Here is a 21,769-nt window from a genome sequence, read left to right as displayed (position 1 = left end):
ACTGTTGATCTTTCAGGAAGAAAATGACAATGTATTAACAAGAAGAACATGATGACAAAACCAATCCAAAGTAGGAAAGCTAGTACAGTCAAGGAAAGCCACAGATAGTTCCAAGGAAAAACAAAGTATAATGTTTTAAGCCAGTTCATTAGCTAACATGTTCTTGACAGTTCAGGTGTTGAAGAGGCGAACAAATCTGAGACGTCATCATTGATGTCAGCAAAATATCCAGAAGCAGTTCATGCAAAAACTGGAGCTGTGTTTGTTGGTGGAGTTGGTGTTTCTCGTGGTGGCACAGAATAAATAGCACCATCAGTTTGTGTTGAAACTGTATCAAATTGATTATTTGTTGTTAGTGGAACCAATGCAAGATCATTTTCCACCCTCCCCAAACTTGGAAATGTGTCGGTGTTGCTGCTAACAACTTGAAGAGGAACTTCTTGATCAGTAGTGATAACACATCCCAGTCTTGATAATTTCCTTACAATGGGACTCGTTTTAGGCCAATGAATCTTTTGACCCTGATTGGGGACTTCCCAGGATGAGATATCTATTTATCATTTTCAATCAATAGATCAATAACTTAATCAATTATTCACAATAACCAATCAACTGAATAAATCAATATCATGTACTGAGAATTGAACACACCTTGACCTCGTGGTCATGAATAACCACACATGTTTAGTAAGAGTTAGGATATTTATTCCCTATTAGTTACACTCTAATAGCATGTTTATTAGTCTCACCATCAATAAGCACATCAAAACCACTACAATATGGCAACTCGAGTAAGACTTCATCAAAGCAAAAATCATGAACATTAGAACAAAGCACAAAGTTAACATTAATCAATTTTAGCAGAGTATCATTAGCATGTTATTCAACAAAGCAAGAATTCAGTTGTTGTCTATTTGCATCCGATATTAGTGGACTCCTTAACTAACCTCAAATTAGCATCAGCATGTTGGGCTTCATGCAAAACAATTAAGCAACATAAATTTAGAAAACATGTAACTATGGACTCTATCAAAAGAGCAGTTGACACCTAGAAAGAAAAGGCAAACAGACAATTACAATTAATCATCAGATCGTTACACATCCAAATGAGCAGCATACAGCGTCAGTCTTCATTCTCCGGACATCAGTCAATTCGCCATCAGCCAGGATAGAACAGCTAAGTCTCAGCAGGGCATAGCAAAGAATAGGACTCTTCCCTCATAAGGAGGAGAAGTAAGTATTGGGCAAGGAAGAAGGTGAGGATGGTTTTAAATATCAAACAGATAACGACAAAGTCTCTCAGGGTAGCTAGGGATGGGAAAGGTAATTGCTTCAAGAGTGGCAGAGTAAAAGCGAGTAATAGCTTCAAAGTGGTGAGGAAGAATGGCTGATTTCTCCTTCTGTCACGTTGTTATATCAGAGTTGTCGAACAAGTCTCTAATTTCCCATTGGGCAATATTTGGTGCATCGTTATCACTGTCCAATGATCTATCATACACCTTACTAGAATTTTCACGTAAGACAGTTCTCACGTAGTTTATTGGCTCTTGTGATTGACGTCTTCACCAGGTAGAATGTCCGTTATGAAAAGTTACACTTGTCGGTCCATTCAGTAGTTCCATTGTCTTCTCCTAATGGAGGCGACCTTGCACCTGTTGCGAATTACACTGTTGCGCCCGACAAGAATGTCTCCTTAAGCAAGTCAGGTCCCATGAGAAAGAATTTACTACAGCTACACACATATCTCTAGCTTCTGGAAAAGTACAGCATTGTGTCCTTCAGGAAAACAGCACATTGTACGTTAGAAAACACAGATAATATGAGACCAGGCAGCTAGGCCCAGACCCTTGCTAACTAAGGCCTAGTGATTTATCTTAGCAAACCTTATGCAACATTCTTAATATGATTACAAAATAATACATTAGTACATTGTTAATTCATCATTAGTCAATTTCATTAATCATCATATACATTGGTGGCCACTTCCCGTGGGCACATTTCAAACGCGTGCATTTGTATAATTCTAACACATTTTCTATGCGGCTTCATTATACATTATTTTGCAAGTTTTTCATGTTAATATCTATTTTAAAAGTTCACTCCAACAGTAGTGAGAGGAATTCGGGAACTACTTGTTGTACCTCTTGGTCTGCTGTGCAGGATCAGCCACATGGTGTAGCTTGACATTGTCGATGGAGACAAAACGATTTTCTTTAGCACCTGCCAACGGTGGTACAATTACAGTTCTGGTACCGTTTATTCCCAAGAGTGGGACTGGTGCACGATAAGAAGGACCAAATTTCTTTTTCACAGCCACCTTCTCAAGTACTAGATCCCCCACTCTAGGAATCTAGGCGGTAGGCGTTACAAGTACCTCCTTAATTTCCGTGGGGGCAGCACTAGCAGAAGAGTTGTCGTCACGGAACTGTTGCAATTCCTGTAAGACAGTGACACGTTCATTTATGTCAAAAGGTGTTTCTGTCGCCTCCACACCAGTACCATCACGATCTGGAATGTACATTTGAGTTCTGAACAGGCACTCATATGAAGTACGACCCCCCAGGGACCTTCTAGGCAGATTGTTAAGTGCTCTCTGGACTCCATACAAATGATTAAGCCAACTATGACCCATACCTGAGACTCTGTCTGTTAAGAATTGCTTTAAATCACAGTTTAATTGCTCCACGACACTATTTCCCTCAGGATGAAATGGAGACGAGTACTGGAGTTTGACCCCCAATGAAGCCATGGTGTCCCTGAAGGCCCTTGAGGCGAAAGCAGGGCCCTGGCCCGAGTTAAAAGCATCAACTGCATATGTACCGATAAAGACTTGCAAATCTTTAATAACAGTGCGAGAGTCATAGAAATCTGGAGCAAGAGTCAACAGTGACCAAAATATACTTGTATGCACTATCGGGTGTTAGGGGACCACAATGGTCCAAGTACACACATTGTAAAGGTTTGTTGGAAATTAGGAGGGGTGCCTGCGGTGGGCGCTTAGCAGTGGAATCTTTAATTTATTGGCAGATGTCACAACAAAGGACATACTGTTTGGTCTCCTTGTAGAGGCCTGGCCACCAATAGTGGGCTTGTAAGATAGATATCGTAGCCGCCACCCCAGCATGGGCAGATGCCACCCCTTCATGCACTACTTTAATCAACTCTGGTCTTATGTCTTTGTTGGGAATGTCTTGCATGCCTACACCTGGTATCTTAACCTCAGCGTTCAGGCGGCCTCCCATTCTGTAGGACTATTTAGCAGGAAACGTTTTAGGATAGGGTGTACCATTAGCCGTAGCTTTCACAGCAGCCCTTATGTCTGTGTCTGGTTTCATACTTAAACGTGTTACTGCAGCGACAGCAGCCGTAGGTACTGCTGACTTTGTGGCTTCATCAGCCAATGTATTTCTAGCCACATGTATTCCAATGCGCTGGTGTCCAAGTGTGTGTACAACATGGACATTTGGTAGCGTTTCTTCTAGATCTGCTACTTTCGCCCAAAGTAGCCTGTGTTTAATGGTGTTGCCTTTAGAATCTCTGAACCCATTCTGGTGCCAGTAATGCAGATATTCATTGAAGGACTGGACACAATAGTATGAATCATAAACAATCAGCACCCGATGTGCAGGATCCGTATGTTCCAGTGCCATCAACAGAGCTTTGAGCTTTGCCAATTGCGCTGTGCAATCCCCTAGGGTTTGCGTGAATGTATGTAGGGGACACAATTTATTCTCCTCCATAAAGCTGCTGACGACTGGGCAAGCAGCGGAACATTGGTGCTTTGTGCCAATTGCAGGTTGTGCAGAGCCATCGGTGTACGTGGCTTTATGATATTGTTTGATAGGCAGTGTGTTTGCTGGAGCAGGGTAGTCTAGTTCGTAATGTAAAAATTATTGAGTTTGTAATTTTGGGTCAAAAATGTAGTCTGCATCAGTGGCTGTCAAAGACGTGGCCCATTGTATCCAACGTGGATGTAATGTTTTTGCACTTGGAACGCTGGCTTTTGTGACAGCCTCTAGGGCTGGGATTGGGGAAACAACAATTATGCGTTTGCCCAGGGCTAGAGATCGTTCTTTAATGATGGCCATCTGTAGGGCAGTGAGAATTTTCTCAGTAGGAGCAAAGCGTTGTTCTGCTGCTGAGTGGAAGTGTGATTTATATGCAATCGGGACTGTCTCACCTTCATTAAATGTCCCATAGGTGAAACCGATGAAACCAGCAATTACTCTGATTACCAAATGTGTTTTGTTGTCCCTTGTGTGTAGATGTTGTGCTGCAATCATGTCTGTCTGCAGTTCTTTTACTTGAAAAATCAGGACGTATTAAGTCATATAAAGGTTTTATGCACGAAGCATAATCTGGAATGTAAATTCTGCCAATATTTAGAAAACCCAATAGTGATTGAAGTTTTTCATAGTGTTTGGAGGTTGTAGTTGTGCTCGTTTTTCTAAGAATTGTGGCGTTAGGCTCTTTCCTTCGATAGACAGCTCATATCCCAGAAACAGGACGCTGAGGAAGGCAACTTTTGTTTTTTTGAAGTTGGATTTGTAGCCAAATTCAGCAAATCCAACAACAATGCGGGCTACCCATCTTAAATGTTGTAGCAATTCATCATCTGTCATATAAATATCATCCACATAGGACAATGCCTCAGGGTCAATCTCATGTAAAATTGCAGTGATGTGAGCAGCGAACAGTCCTGGGCTGTTCTTATACCCCTGAGGTAAACAACAGAATTTTTTCGGGGAGTCTATTGCACTGAAACTTGTTAAGTCTCTACTCTCAGGCGCTATATTCTGGCAGGAGAAACCATTGGAAATGGCCAGTGTTGTTTTATTTTTTTTACACACTATGTTATTCATTAGTGCTGTGCTATGTGAGTTTTGTATAGCATATGTGTGTGTATGACTGTTTAAGTGTCTGTAGTCTAAGACTATTCTGTATGAATGGTCCGGTTTGGCTACTGGAAATAACGGATTGTTCATTGGGGAGACACAGGGTTCAATTACGCCCTGGTACTCTAGTTGTGTGAGTATTTCTCTCATAGGTGCTTTTGCTTCATGTTTTATTGGGCACTGAGGTTGGGGTAGAGGTTCATTTTTAAAAGGAATTACATGGTAGGAGGATTCTTTATTCCATCCTACGTGATTGCAATATAACGCAGATGCCTGTGCCAAAGCCCAATCAATGACATAGGATTCAGCGAGTTCCTCCGGAACAAAGGGCGAGAACGAATGTTCATGAACATCTTCTCCATATGTGCAGGTACGGAAAAATTCAGGTTGCCAATCTTGTTAAGCCAATGAAACATCATATTTGTTTACTATGCCCTCCCAGCCGGGGCCGGGGTTGGCGGGAGCACCGCCAACAGGCTGGCGGTGCCCCGCAGGGCATTCTGACCGCAGCGGTTTGGCCGCGGTCAGAACAGGAAAACCGGCGGTGTCCCGCCGGTTTTCCGATGCCCTGAGGAATCCCCCATGGCGGTTCCGACCGCCAGGAACAGGATGGCGGTGAGGGGTGTCGTGGGGCCCCTGGGGGCCCCTGCAGCGCCCATGCCAATGGCATGGGCACTGCAGGGGCCCCCGTAAGCGGGCCCCACATAGAATTTCAGTGTCTGCATTGCAGACATTGAAATTCGCGACGGGTGCAACTGCACCCGTCGCACCCTTCCCACTACGCCGGCTCCATTCGGAGCCGGCGTCCTCATGGGAAGGGGTTTCCCGCTGGGCTGGCGGGCGGCCTTCTGGTGGTCGCCCGCCAGCCCAGCGGGAAACACAGAATGGCCGCCGCGGTCTTTTGACCGCGGTGCGGTCATTCGGCGGTTCCCGCCAGGCGGGCGGCTCCCGCCGCCCGGCCGGGTCTGAATGACCCCCTGTGTCTATTATGCATTCAATGTCTCCTTCTAACTGTAATGTTACTTAATACACCCTATCAGGCGTGGAGACACGCATGTCCGCTGTTTCTACTTGTAGAAAGTCATCAGTTGCTTTCACCTCCAGATGCTCTAGAAGACTCCGGTGAACTATTGTGACCTCTGCCCTGATGTCTAGTAGTGCTAGTGCCCACTTCCTGTTCTTCAAGAGGACCCTCTTCTTGAGTGGCATGTCGAACTGTGACTGCTGCCACTTTTTTCTGATTGAATTGGGGTTTTTGTTGGACAGGTTTCTCTTCCTTTTTAACAGAAACATCAGATGAGCTTTGTGATTCCTGTCTCGGTTTCACGTACTCTGATCTTTGCTCTGATCGCCCACCTCTCTCATTTAGTTTTTCCAATGAGTCCTGAAAGGAACGAGATTGGCGTGTATCAGGATATTGATATCTATCAGGCGTTTTTATATTATCTCTATTTCTGAGATTATATGACTTCTGTGGGGTCACTGTACGCGGAGATTCTCCCCTCTCTTTTTTTAGGAGTTTGCTGTTTTTTATCCCAGCGTTTCTTGTTACCCTCAGGAGCTTGCTTGGAAAAATCTTTATTAGATTTGCCCTGAAATTGTGGTTTAGTTGGTCTGGCCCCTAAACTATCTCTACCAATGCTAGTATAGGTTTCTGCGATAATCTTAGGCAGCTCGCGCTCCTGATCTTGTTGAGGAACGTCACGGAGCCGCATGCGCACTGCTAGTGCGAACACTTCCCCTTCAAGATTGCTTAAAATAATTGAGGATACTGTGGCAAAATTGCCCTTTAGTTGCATCCCTAAGTCCATGGCCGGGGCAGCCCCGTATTCATCTTGGATTTGTTTCAACACTTCCGGCAAATTGGCAAGTGTCTGTGTACCGTGTGTGGTTGTATAGAGCGTGGCAAATACCGGGCCCCAAGTATTACAGTTATCTACCGTAGCGACCATCTCAAATGGCAAGCACATCATTAGATTTCTGTGTTTATCCTGAGGTCCAGTATGGGGAAATACTGCTTCCAGCGCCTTTATATTTTGTGCTAACCAAAACGGAGTTTCCTCTCGTTTGGAGGGTACTTTACCCATAATCGAATGTACAGTTGCAGGGGTTATACCTGGCGTCACTGCATGTGGTTGTGCTGGGTTTGTATTTAATGTTTGCATTACAAACTGTACTAATCATCTATATGTCGCTGTTAATTCAGTATATAAGTGACGAACCTCAGCTACTGCAAAGGTCGCAACTGCAGGGTGTGGTGTATAGGTGGCCAATAAAGGCCAGGTAGGACCATCAAAACTTAGAGGACCTAACCTTCCTGGTGAAATTGTATGGGGTAGGGCGCCATCAAGCCAATTATTATGTAGTTGATAAGATAAAGGTATTTCTAAATATGCATGTGCCCTGTATTGTCCAGGTACGTTTGCAAGTGCATAGTGATGAAATGTGTTTGTGTTCCCATCAACTGCTGGAAATGTGACCCAAGAACATAAAAGTTCTGTTCTATAAGCTGGATGGGCATCCACCACAAACGTGATTGGACCCCCATGGGCCGTTATTCCATTTGCTAATAAATGCGCAGTCAGAGGTTGTCTCATATTGACTGCTATTGCTATCTGCGGTGGATTCGCCATGCTAGATGGGAAATATGTTCAGAGAAGGCACACCAAAATAGGGTTCTTCCTTTTAGAGTTTAAGCTTGAACAACCTCCATGCACCAGATATGATAACCTATGTAGCTGGGGCAGAAATCCTCAGCACCACGGACGTTTCTGTATATAGTACTGTGGTGAAATTGTATATAATGAGACAGAGATACTCAGGAGGACCCGAAAATTAGAGCCTGACCAAACGTTGGTGGCGCCATGTCACATAGGCTCTCATTATTATGATGAGACTACTGGATTTTGAGCAGCAGAATCGCCCACGGTGTGGCGAGACTGAGTCTGACCCACTGTAGGTGACACCTGTCGCTCCAATCCGGGTTCTGTTCCGGCCAACTAGCAGTGCCTCATCCCTACTCAGGGGCCGGGGTGACTGGGCAGCCGAGCGCATGACATAATTGGTTTCTCAGGGAAGCCGTGGTCACTCAGGTCTCATCCGTTTCTCTCAGTTACCTTAGTCTCATATATAAAATGACGAACAGAGGCAGTATATGTTTCAATAATGATTTTAATAAAACAACTGCATCTTAGATAGCAAAGCGTGAGCTGCAATAACTAGAATGACACAGCATGACAGTGTTAATATTGTGACAAGGAGAGTGAAGCATAAAAATAATGCTATCATATTGTCACTAGGTTCAGTAGACTAACTCCTACCTAAGCTTTGATAGAGCACAGAGTGTTAAGCTCTAATTCTGCCCTTCAGGTTCCCCTAGGAAGACATCATCCCCCATACCTGAGCAAATACCTGTAGTCTGCATTAGCATTCGGCAACCAGCATACAGTCGTAGTTCTCTGGCTGGAATCTCCATCTAACGTGTAAGGGACAAGGAAGTGTTTTTATAATAAAACAGCTGATGTTCTGAGAAAATGTCCCTACGTAAGAATGTGTGTTTTCTATGAATGTCGGAGACTAAACGTATACCACCTTCACCGGCAACGTACCTTGCTGTAGCCTTGTAAGAAGCACAGAGTGAGAAAGAATGTCTTGTTTGAGAACAGAGTGCTGCCCTAGGCAAAAACAGTTAGATAAACAGAAAATAAAACAAGACCATAAAAGTGGCGATTGTAATAATAATAGAATAAAGCTGAATAAAAAATATCTAGGATAGACTGCACAGCGGCTTGGTCTAGTGTGTTAAAATAATGTGCATGGAGCTATAGCTAAAATGGCTACACAACAAAGGGAGCCTTATAAAACAGAAAACCAGAAAGGGAGCACCCTGCCTCACACTCCAGCATGCAGTCAGCACCAGTGCATCATGGTAAAAGCAGGCAAAGCTTGTTTTTTAAACATAAAGTAAACTGCAGCTTTTCACCTTCGTAGGTGCAGCAAGTGCTGTAAATCTCTGGACAAATGTTTCTGGGATCAGCCCTACATCAGAAGAAAGCAGCTTTGTCTGTGGGGATGCAGGAAATGCTGCCAAACGTCCTCTCAGGTCCATGTACCACTCACTGGCATGCAAGTGCCCAACCAGAGCTCATCATGCTCGTTTGCTCAAGGGATACTTCTGAAACAGGAAAAACAGGAAGGGAGCACCCTGCCTCACACTAAAGCACAATGTCAGCCCCAATGCATCATGGTAAATGCAGTTAAAGTTTGTTTATTATCTATTAAGTAAACTGTAGATTTTCACCTTAGTAGGTGCAGCAAGTGTTATAAATCTCTGGACACGTGTTTCTGGGTTCAGCCCTTCATCAGCAGAAAGTAGCTTTGTCTGTTGGGTTGCTGGAAATGCTGCCAAAAGTCCTCTCAGGTCCATGTACCACTCATTGGAGCGCAGGTGCCCAACCAGAACTCGTCAGCTAATTTGCTCAAGGGAGCCTTCTTAAACAGGAAAACCACAAAGTAAGCACCCTGTCTCACACTTCAGCATGCAGTCAGCCCCAATGCATCATGGTAAATGCAGTCAAAGTTAATTTTTTTATCCACAAAGTAAACTGTAGTTTTTCACCTTAGTAGGTGCAACAAGTGCTGTAAATCTCTGGACAAGTCTTTCTGGGTTCAACCCTTCTTCAGCAGAGAGCAGCTTTGTCTGTGGGGTGGATAGAAATGCTACCAAAAGTCCTCTCAGGTCTATTGTACTGCTCATTGGCAGGCAGGTGCCCAACCAGAGCTCATCATGCTTGTTTGCTCAAGGGATCCTTCTGAAACAGGAAAAACAGGAAGGGAGCACCCTGCCTCACACTCCAGCTCGACGTCAGCCCCAATGCATCATCGTAAATGCAGTTAAAGTTTGTTTATTATCCATTAAGTAAACTGTAGTTTTTCACCTTACTAGGTGCAGCAAGTGCTGTGAATCTCTGGACACATGTTTCTGGGTTCAGCCCTTCATCAGCAGGGAGCAGCATTGTCTGTGGGGTTGCTGGAAATGCTGCCAAATGTCCTCTCAGATCTATGTACATTTAACAGGCACACAGGTTCTCAACCAGAGCTCGACAGCTCATTGGCTCAAGGGAGCCTTCTTAAACAGGAAAACCAGGAAAGGAGCACCCTTCCTCACACTCCAGCATGCAGTCAACCCCAATGTATCACGGTCAATGCAGTTAAAGTTTGTTTTTTTATCCATAAAGTAAACTATAGTTTTTCACCTGCGTAGGTGCAGCAAGTGCTGTAAATCTCTGGACACGTTTTTCTGGGTTCAGCCCTTCATCAGCAGAAAGCTGTTTTGTCTGTGGGGTTGCTGGAAATGCTGCCAAAAGTGCTCCCAGGTCTATGTACCACTTACTGACATGCAGGTGCCCAAAAAGAGCTCATCAGCACATTGGCTCAATGGAGCCTTCTTAAACAGCAAAAACAGAAAGGGAGCACCCAGCCTCACACTCCAACACACAGTCATCCCAGTGCATCATGGTGAATGCAATCAAAGTTTGTTTTATCATCCACAAAGTAAACTGTAGTTTTTCACCTTAATAGGTGCAGCAAGTGCTGTAAATCTTGAGACACGTGTTTCTGAGTTCAGCCCTTCATCGGCATAGAGCAGCATTGTCTGTGGGGTTGCTGGAAATGCTCCCAAAAGTCCTCTCAGGTCTATGTACCATTCAGTGGCACACAGGTGCCCAAGCGGAGCTCTTCAGCTCATTGGTTCAAGGGAGCCTTCTGAAACAGGAAAACCAGGAAAGGAGCACCCTGCCTCACACTCCAGCATGTACTCAGCCCCAAAGCATCATGGTAAATGCAGTCAAAGTTTGTTTTTTGATCCATAAAGTAAACTCTAGTTTTTTACCTTAGTAGGTGCAGCAAGTGCTGTAAATATCTGAACTCGTCTTTCTGAATCCAGCCCTTCATGAGCAGAGAGCAGCTTTGTCTGTGGGGTTAAAGGAAATGCTGCCAAAAGTCCTCTCAGTTCCATGTACCACTAACTGGCACTCAGGTGCCCAACCAGAGCTCGTTGGCTCAGGGGAGCCATCTTAAACAGGAAGAACGGAGATGGCGCACCCTGCCTCACTCTTCACCATGCAGTCAGCCCCAGTGCATCATGGTAAATGCAGTCAAAGTAAGTTTTTTATATATAAACTGCAATTTTTTTTACGTTAATAGATGCAGCAAGTGCTGTAAATCTCTGAACACGTCTTTCTGGGTTCAGCACTTCATCAGCAGAGCGTAGCTTTGTCTGTGGGGTTGCTGGAACTGCTGCCAACAGTCTGTTCAGGTCTATGTACCACTCAGTGGCATGCACGGGAGCACCCTACCTCACACTCCAGGATGCAGTCAGCCAAAATGCATCATGGGAAATGCAGTTATAGTTCTTTTTTTTATCCATAAAGTAAACTGTAGTTTTTCACCTTAGTGGGTGCAGCAAGTGATGTAATTCTCTGGACACGTGTTTCTGGGTTGAGCCCCTCATCAGCATAGAGAAGCTTTATCTATGGGGTTGCTAGAAATGCTGCCAAAAGTCCTCTCAAGTCTATGTACACTCACTGGCCGCAGGTGCCCAACAAGAGCTGGTCAGCTCCTTGGCTGAAGGGAGCCTTCTTAAACAGGACAACCAGGAAGGGAGCACCCTGTCTCACACTCCAGCATGCAGTCAGCCCCAAAGCAACATGGTAAATGCAGTCAAAGTTCCTTTTTTATCCATAAAGTAAACTGAAGCTTTTCACCTTCATCAGCAGAGAGCAGCTTTGTCTGTGGGGTTGATGGAAATGCTGCCAAAAGTCCATTGACGTCTATGTACCCCTCACTAGCACGCAGATACCCAACCACAGCTCGTTGGCTCGTTGGCTCAAGGGAGCCTTCTTAAACAGGAAAACTAGGAACGGAGCACACTGACTAACACACCAGCATGCAGTCAGCCCCAATGTATCATGGTAAATGCAGAAGAAAACTGTAGTTTTTCACCTTAGTAGGTGCAGCAAGTGCTGTAAATCTCTGGACACTTCTTTCTGGGTTCAGGCCTTCATCATTAGAGATAGCTTTGTCTGTTGGGTTGATGGAAATGCTGCCAAAAGTCCTCTCAGGTACATATACCACTCACTGGCAAGCAGGGGCTCAACCAGAGCTCTCAGGTCTATGTACCCCTCAGTGGCACGCAGATACCCAACCAGAGCTCGTCAGTTCGCTGGCTCAAGGGAGCCTTCTTAAACAGGAAAACTAGGAACGGAGCACACTGACTAACACACCCGCATGCAGTCAGCCCCAATGCATCATGGTAAATGCAGTCAAAGTTTGTTTTTTCATCCATAAAGAAATCTGTAGTTTTTCACTTTAGTAGGTGCAGCAAGTGCTGTAAATCTTTGTACACTTCTTTCTGGGTTTAGGCCTTCATCATTAGACATTAGCTTTGTCTGTTGGATTGATGGAAATGCTGCCAAAAGTCCTCTCAGGTATATATACCACTCACTGGCAAGCAGGGGCTCAACCAGAGATCATCAGCTCGTTGGCTTAAGGGAGCCTTCTTAAACAGGAAAACCAGGAAGGGAGCACCCTGCCTCACACTCCAGCATGCAGTCAGCCCCAGTGCATCATGGTAAATGCAGTCAAAGTTTGTTTTTTTACCCTTAAAGTAAACTCTAGTTTTTCACCTTAGGAGGCGCAGCAAATGCTGTAATTCTCTGGACACGTGTTACTGGGTTTAGCCCTTCATCCGCAGAAAGCAGCTTTGTCTTTGGGGTTGCTGGAAATTCTGCAAAACGTCCTCTCAGTTCTATCGACCACTCCTTGGCACGCAGGTGCCCAAGCAGAGAGCGGCTTTGTCTGCGGAATTGGTGGAAATGCTGCCAAAAGTCCTTTCAACACTATGTACCACTCACTGGCATGCAGTGCCGTTGGCTCAAGGGAGACTTCTTAAACAGGAAAACCAAATGCATGATGGTAAACGCAGACAAAGATAATTTTTGTATCCATAAAGTAAACAGTAGTTTTTCATCTTAGTAGGTGCAGCAAGTGCTGTAATTCTCTGGACACGTTTCCTGGGTTTAGCCCCTCATCAGCATTGAGCAGCTTTGTCTATGGGGTTGCTTGAAATGCTGCCAAAAGTCCTCTCAGGTCTATGTACCACTCACTGGCACGCAGGTGCCCAACCAGAGCTCATCAGCTCCTTGGCTGAAGGGAGCCTTCTTAAACAGTACAACCAGGAAGGAAGCACCCTGTCTCACACTCCAGCATGCAGTTAGCCCCAAGCATCATGGTAAATGCAGTCAAAGTTCCTTTTTTATCCATAAAGTAAACTGAGGTTTTTCACCTTAGTAGGTATGTAAGTGCTGTAAATTTCTGGAGACTTCTTTCTGGGTTCACCCCTTCATCAGCAGAGAGCAGCTTTGTCTGTGGGGCTTATGGAAATGCTGCCAAACGTCCTTTCAGGTCTATGTACCACTCACTAGCACGCAGGTGCCCAACTAGAGCTCATCAGCTTTTAGCTCTAGTGGGGCTTCTTAAACAGGAAAAACCAGGAAGTGAGTACCCTGCCTCTCACTCCATCATGCAGTAAGCCCCAATGCATCATGATAATGCAGTCAAAGTTTGTTTTATTATCCATAAAGTAAACTGTAGTTTTTCACTGTAGTAGATGCAGCAAGTGCTGTAAATCTCTGTACATGTGTTTCTAGGTTCAGCCCTTCATCAGCTGAGAGCAGCATTGTCTGTGGGGTTGCTGGAAATGCTGTCAAATGTCCTCTCAGTTCTAGATACCACTCACTGGCACGCAGGGGCCCAAACAGAGCTCGTCATCTCGTTGGCTCAAGGGAGCCTTCTTAAACAGGAATGCCAGAAAGTGAGCACCCTGCCTCACACTCCAGCATACAGTCAACCCCAATGCTTCATGGTAAATGCAGTCAAAGTTTGTTTTTTACTCATAAAGAAAACTGTATTTTTTTACCTTAGTAGGTGCAGCAAGTGCTGTAAATCTCTCAAAACTTCTTTCTGGGGTCCGGCTTTCATCAGTAGAGAGCAGCTTTGTCTGTGCGGTTGATGGAAATGCTGCCAAAAGTCCTGTCAGGTCTATATACCACTCACTGGCACGCAGGGGCCCAACCAGAGCTCGTCAGCTCGTTGGCTCAAGGGAGCTTTCTTAAACAGGGAAGCCACAAATTGAGCACCCTGCCTTACACTCCAGCATGCAGTAAGCCCCAATGCATCATGTTAAATGCAGTTAAAGTTTGTTTTTTTATCCATAAAGAAAACTGTAGTTTTTCACCTTGGTAGGTGCAGCAAGTGCGGTAAATCTCTGGATACGTCTTTCTGGGTTCATCCCTTCATCAGCAGATAACAGCTTTGTTTGTGGAGTTGCCGGAATTGTTGCCAAAAGTCAGCTCAGGTCTATGTACCACTTACTGGCACTCTGGTGCCCAACCAGAGCTCGTCAGCTCGTTGGCTCTCTTAAACATGAAAACCAGGAAGGGAGCACCCTGCATCACACTCCAGCATGCAGTCAGCCCAATGCATCATGGTAAATGCAGTCAACATTTGTTTTATTATCGATAAAGTAAACTGTAGTTTTTCACCTTAGTAGGTGTAGCAAGTGCTCTAAATCACTGGACACCTCTTTCCGGGTTCAGCCATACATCAGCAGAGAGGAGCTTTGTCTGTGGGTTTGCTGGAAATGCAGCAAAAGTCCTGTCAGGTCTATGTACCACTCACTGGCATGCAGGTGCCCAACCAGAGCTCGTCAGCTCATTGACTCAAGGGAGGCTTCTTAAACAGGAAAACCAGAAAGGGAGCAGCCTTCCTTACACCGCAGCATGCAGTCAGCCCCAGCGCATCATGGTAAATGCAGTCAAAGTTCGGTTTTTTATCCTTAAAGTAAACTGTAGTTTTTCACCTTAGTAGGTGCAGCAAGTGCTGTAAATCTCTGGACACGTGTTTCTGGGTTGAGCCCTTCATCAGCAGAGAGCAGCTTTGTATCTGGGGTTGCTGGAAAGGCTGCCAAAAGTCCTCTCAGCTTTATGTAGCAGTCTTGAAGAAGCTGAGACCCTACTTGTTTGGGACTCACTTCATTGTTCAAACAGACCACAAACCTCTATTATCGCTTAAACAAATGAAAGGTGAAAACAATAAATTGTTGAGGTGGTACATTTCGCTACAGGGTATGGACCTTACAGTGGAACATAGACCTGGGAGTACCCACTCCAATGCAGATAACTCTCCAGATATTTCCACTTAGACAATAAAGACTCATCTGGGCAAGGTTAGCCTTATTGTCCTTCGTTTGGGGGGGTTGTGTAGAAGAGTGCCTTCTTGCCTGGCATGTTACCCCCTTTTTTCCTTGTTTGTCAGTTTGTTGTCGCCAGTCTCACTGGGATCCTGCTAGCAAGGACCCCAGTGCTCATTGTTTGTGGCCTAAATGTGTTCCCTGTGTGGTGCCTAACTGTGTCACTGAGACTCCCACAGTTGTCCAGGCAACCTATGGTAGTTTAAACCTTAAATGTTTGAGGTGTATCCGCATTGAAAGAGGTTTAAGTATTAGTAAGAACCCTACCAAAGACCTTCTCTTTAGCCTTCTCCTAGAAAGTGACCAGAACCAGTCTGGCCCATCCCAGGATCAGGAGGTAGAGGAGGGGGTACCCATCAGGAATCAGAGGAGTCCCCTGAGGATGCTGGGGAGGGTTAATCCAAAGAGCTGCCAGCTAACAGGCCTCCTAGTGACACTGGTAGTGGGAGGTGGGTCACACAATAGTAGGGCACCTTTCACTCCAAAAGGCCAGGTTACTAGAGTCCAGCCAGTTAGAGACAGGTCCACTTCCGCCAATTCCCACATCTACTCTGTGTCTCAGAATTCCCAAGCCTCCCACCCTGAGGATGGCACTATGGAAAGGGAACTCAGAAAGCTGAGGTTGGAAGACTGAAGCTAAGACTGCAACAGTTGGCCTTAGACAGGGAGTCTCTAGATGTAGAGAGGGAAAGGCAGAGGTTGGGGTTAGTTCCCCATGATAGCAGCAGCATTATTTTTGATAGCGATCCTGTAAGAGAACAAGATTCCAGAAACCTGCATAAGATTGCTCCCCCTTACAAGGAGGGGGATGCCATTAACAAGTGGTTTGCTGCACTTGAGAGGGCTTGTATGGTACAGTTGGTCCCTGAAAGGCAGTGGGCTGCTATCTTGTGGCTATCTTTCACTGGTAAGGGTAGGGATAGGCTCCTTACTGTCAGAGAAAGTGATGCTAACAACTCCAAAGTTTTGAAGGATGCACTATTGGATGGATTTGGCTTAACCACTGAACAATACAGGATTAAGTTCAGAGACACCAGAAAAGAGTCCTCTCAAGACTGGACAGACTTTGTAGACTGTTCAGCGAAGGCCTTGGAGGGTTGGTTGCATGGCAGTAAGGTGACTGACTATGAAAGCCTGTATAATCTGATCCTGAGAGAGCATATTCTTAACAATTGTGTGTCTGATTTGTTGCACCAGTACTTGGTAGACTCAGATCTGACCTCTCCCCAAGAATTGGGAAAGAAGGCAGACAAAAGGGTCAGAATAAGAGTGAACAGAAACGTTCCTACAGGGGGTGACAAGGATGGCAAGAAGAAGGATGGTAGGTCTTCTAACAAGGGTGTGGACAAAGATAAAAAACATTCTGAGTCTTCATCAGGCCCACAAAATTCCACTGGGGGTGGAGGTTCCAAAATCCTTTTCTCACAATCAAACGAAGCAGAGGTGTTATTTATGTAAGAGTAAAGGCCATTGGGCAAGTGATTCCACTTGTCCAAAGAAAATCACCAAGGCTCCTACTACCACAACCCCAACTGCATCCTCTAGTGCCCCTAGTAATAGCAGTGGTGGTGGGATGCCTACTACAAATACCCAATCAAAGGGTGTAGCTGGGCTCACCATTGGTACTGTATTTAGGGTTGGTCTTGTTAGGGAGATCACAGAGGCTGTTTTAGTCTCTTAAGGTGGTATTGACTTTGCCACCTTGGTTGCTTGTCCCCTTAATGTGGGTAAGTACAAGCAACTTCCCCTAATAAATGGTGTTGAGGTTGAGGCCTACAGGGATACAGGTGCCAGTGTCACTATGGTGATTGAAAAACTGGTTCACCCTGATCAACACCTACTTGGTCAGCAGTACCAAGTGTAGGAAAGTACCATCTTGTCTGGCATGTTACCCCCATTTTCACTGTATGTATGTTTTAGCCCTGTGTCACTTGGATCCTGCTAGGCAGGACCCCAGTGCTCATAGTATGTGCCCTGAATGTATGTGTTCCCTGTGTGGTGCCTAACTGTATCACTGACGCTCTGCTAACCAGACCCTCAGTGTTAATGCTCTCTCTGCTTTCTAAATTTGTCACTGCAGGTTGGTGACTAAATTTACCAATTATCATTGGCACACTGGTACACCCATATAATTCCCTTGTATATGGTACTTAGGTACCCAGGGTATTGGGGGTCCAAGAGATCCCTATGGGCTGCAGCATTTCTTTTGCCACCCATAGGGAGCTCAGACAATTCTTACACAGGCCTGCCACTGCAGCCTGAGTGAAATAACGTCCACATTATTTCATAGCCATTTTTCACTGCACATAAGTAACTTATAAGTCACCTATATCTCTAACCTTCACTTGGTGAAGGTTGGGTGCCAAGTTACTTAGTGTGTGGGCACCCAGACACTAGCCAAGGTGCCCCCACATCGTTCAGGGCAAATTCCCCAGATGTTGTGAGTGCGGGGACACCATTACACGCGTGCACTATACATAGGTCACTATCTATGTATAGCGTCACAATGGTAACTCCAAAAAAGGCCATGTAACATGTCTAAGATCATGGAATTGTCACCCCAATACCATTCTGGTATTGGGGGGACAATTCCATGATGCCCCCGGGTCTCTAGCATAGAACCCGGGTACTGCCAAACTGCCTTTCCGGGGTTTCCACTGCAGATGCTGCTGCTGCCAACCCCTCAGACAGGATTCTGCCCTCCTGGGGTCCAGGCAGCCCTGTCCCAGGAAGGCAGAACAAAGGATTTCCTCTGAGAGAGGGTGTTACACCCTCTCCCTTTGCAAATGGGTGTGAAGGGCTGGGGAGGAGTAGCCTCCCCCAGCCTCTGGAAATGCTTTGATGGGCACAGATGGTGCCCATCTCTGCATAAGCCAGTCTACACCGGTTCAGGGATCCCCAGCCCTGCTCTGGCACAAAACTGGACAAAGGAAAGGAGAGTGACCACTCCCCTGAACTGCACCTCCCAGGGGAGGTGCCCAGAGATCCTCCAGTGTGTCCCAGACCTCTGCCATCTTGGAAACAGAGGTGTTGGGGGCACACTGGACTGCTCTGAGTTGCCAGTGCCACCAGGTGACGTCAGAGACCCCCTCTGTAAGGATCTTACCTTTCTTGGTAGCCAATCCTCCTTTCTTGGTAGCCAAACCTCCTTTTCTGGCTATTTAGGGTCTCTCCTATGGGGAGTTCTTCAGATAACGAATGCAAGAGCTCACCAGAGTTCCTCTGCATCTCCCTCTTCGACTTCTGCCAAGGATCGACCTCTGACTTCTCCAGGACGCCTGCAAAACTGCAACAAAGTAGCAAGACAACTCCCAGCAACATTGTAGCACCTAATTCTGCCGGCTTTCTCGACTGTTTCCTGGTGGTGCATGCTCTGAATCCAAGAAGAAATCTTCCGTAGGTCAACGGAATCTTCCCCCTTCTAACGCAGGCACCAAACTTCAGCTTCACTGGTCCTCTGGGTCCCCTCTCTTCATGACGAGCGAGGTCCCTGGAACACAGGTGATGGATCCAAGTGACCACGACAGTCCAGTGATCCATCTGTCCAAATTTGGAGGAGGTAAGTCCTTGCCTCCCCTCGCCAGACAGTAATCCTGTGAACTGCAGCTACTAGGGCTTCTGTGCATTTTTGCAATGAATCCTTCATGCACAGCATAGCCCAGGTCCCCAGCACTCCGTCCTGCATTGCTCAACTCGCTGAGTTGACCACCGGCTTCGGGGGACTCTCCTTTGTAGTGTTGAGACGACTGCCGTGCTCAGTTTTCTTAAACCCCTGTTCAAGTGCTTCTGCAGGTGCTGCCTGCTTCTGCATGGGCTCTCTGTGCTGCTGATCGCCCCCTCTGTCTCCTCCTCCAAGGATGAACCTCCTGGTCCTTCCTGGGCCCGGGCAGCATCCATTTTTCTTCAACTACAACTTTTGCAGCTAGCAAGGCTTGTTTGTGGTCCTTCTGCATGGAAACAACTCTGCATCCTCCAGCACACCGTGGGACATCTTCTGTGCAAAGGAGAAGTTCCTGGCATGTTCCGTTGTTGCAGAATCTTCAGCTTCTTCCACCATTTGCACCTTCATCCGGGGCGTTAGTGGGTCCCTGCCCCCCCGGACTCTTTTGTGACTCTTGGACTTGGTCCCCTTCCTTTGCATGGTCCTCAGGTCCAGGAATCCATCTTCAGTGCTTTGCAGTCAGTTGTTGACTTTAGTGTGTTTCTGGGGAAGTAGGGTCACTTTACTCCTACTTTTCATGGTCTTGGGGTGGGGTATCTTGGACACCCTTAGTGTTTTCTAACACTCACAGCCACTCTCTACACACTACACTGGACCTTGGTTCCATTCGTGGTTCGCATTCCACTTTCTTAGTATATGGTTTGCGTTGCCCTTGCCCCTAGGCCTATTGCATCCTATTGTATTCTACAGTGTTTGCACTACTTTTCTAACTGTTTACTTACCTGATTTTGGTTTGTGTGTATATTTTGTGTATTTTACTTACCTCCTAAGGGAGTATATCCTCTGAGATATTTTTGGCACATTATCACTAAAATAAAGTACCTTTAATTTTAGTAACTCTGAGTATTGTGTTTCTTTGATATAGTGTTTTTAGATATAAGTGGTATTGTAGGAGCTTTGCATGTCTCCTAGTTCAGCCTAAGCTGCTCTGCTATAGCTACCTCTATCAACCTAAGCTGCTCTGCTATATCTACCTCTATCAGCCTAAGCTGCTAGAACGCTACTAATCTACTAACAAGGGATAACTGGACCTGACACAAGGTGTAAGTACCATCAGGTGCCCACTATTAGCCAGGCCAGCCTCCTACAGACATCCATTGCATTATGCAGGGACCCGCTGGCATCTTCCTAGGGTGCATTTCTGCAGACTTCGTTCAACCAGGGACTCTTCTTTTGTACCCTCTTCTAGGTTGGCAGGGGCCCCTGCCCTTCCTGGAACTTCTTTCGACTTCTGGACTTGGTCCCCTTCTTTTGTAGGTCTTCAGGTCCAGGAATCCAGCAGTTGTTGTTTGCAGACTTGGTTGGTTATGGCAATAATCCAAACCATGAGGTGTAGTGTGTCCTTAGGAAACTTGCAGTACTTTACTCCTGCTTTTCTGGGCTCTGGGGTGGGGTAATGGCTTACCTTTACTGCATTCTTACTCTCCCAACGATTCTGCACACAGTACACTTGTCTAGGGGGGAATTTGTGGTTCGCATTCCACTTTCTTAGTATATGCCCCTAGACCTATTTTTTCCCATTGCATTCTATAGCATTTCCTATTGTTTGCACTATCTTATGCCTAATTACTTACCTTATTTTGAGGTCTAGTATATATATTGTGTATAATACTTACCTCCAGAAGGAGTATTGCCTCTAAGATATTTTTGGTACTGTGTCACCCAAATAAACTACCTTTATTTTTGGTAACACTGAAACTGTAGTACTGTGAAACTAAAAGTGGTATTGCATGAGCTTTGCATGTCTCCTAGTTTAGCCTAAGCCGCTCTGCTATAGCTATCTCTATCAGCCTACAGTGCTAGAACACTATTACTTCATTAATAAGGAATAACTGGACCTGGTGTAAGGTGTAAGTACCCAAGGCACTCCAAAAATATAAGGGGATCAGAGGATTAAAGGTCCAGTGTATGCCCTACAGTGAACATTACTATATTAATGAAATACACTGTTCCAAAGAAAACACAAAAAGGTAGGGAGAACACTAGGGAGTCCTAATTAATAGGAGCAAGAGTCTTCACACACCCTATTGAGCGTCATGCTTCATCATCGGCCAGGCTCCACGTCAGACCGGCGCTGCAATGTCTGCCAGGCACCCCCGAAGGGGGGCTCTTTGCTGGAGATCTTTTCTCGATGATGCCACAGAACCCAAATATGGGTCAGAAGGAAGATAGGAGAGATTGATAGAAAATAAAATTGCCTCAAAAACCCTCACTAAGTGTTCATTTATTCGTCGATGTTGGGTGATGGCCAAGATAAAAAAATAACAAGGGAGTGAGTTAGAGATAATGCTCAACCACTCACTAAAACATAAAGAGGAGAGGAAGTCAGAAATTGCCAGACATTACTCAAAATGAGGTCGACATGTTTCGCGTTGCGTTGGTCCAAAAGGATCCACTGACGCTTCTTCAGGACCTAATATACTTGTAAACTTCTCGAACGAAAAAACAAAATAGACTCCTGTAATCTGAAACTGACAGTCACAGTGTTAACAGTCACTTACACAAGTCTACTCTGACCCGGACTTGCTGTTCCTATTAGTCACCCTAAAGATATATAAAAAAAAACACAGTTAACAATAAATAAGTACTTCACCGAAAGATCATTGTCCCAAAGAGTGCGCAATCACATCAATCAAAAATAAAATAAAGGTGACAAACTGTGCAACACAAAGTGGTAATGTGAGTGGTAACAAACCCATGCTAAACGAATCAAGATGGGCTTACCCTCCCAAGTCGAGACAGGGCTTCGTGGGATCACGCAGGCCTATGGCCAGACTTGCAACAACTCTGATCATAAAGTTAACAGAGAAACAACACAGACCTCTATTATAATATACCTAGGGA

This window comes from Pleurodeles waltl, chromosome 7 (assembly GCF_031143425.1).
Source record: "Pleurodeles waltl isolate 20211129_DDA chromosome 7, aPleWal1.hap1.20221129, whole genome shotgun sequence".
NCBI lineage: Eukaryota > Metazoa > Chordata > Amphibia > Caudata > Salamandridae > Pleurodeles > Pleurodeles waltl.
The sequence above is the reverse complement of the archived record's forward strand: the minus strand, read 5'-3'. Positions refer to the sequence as shown.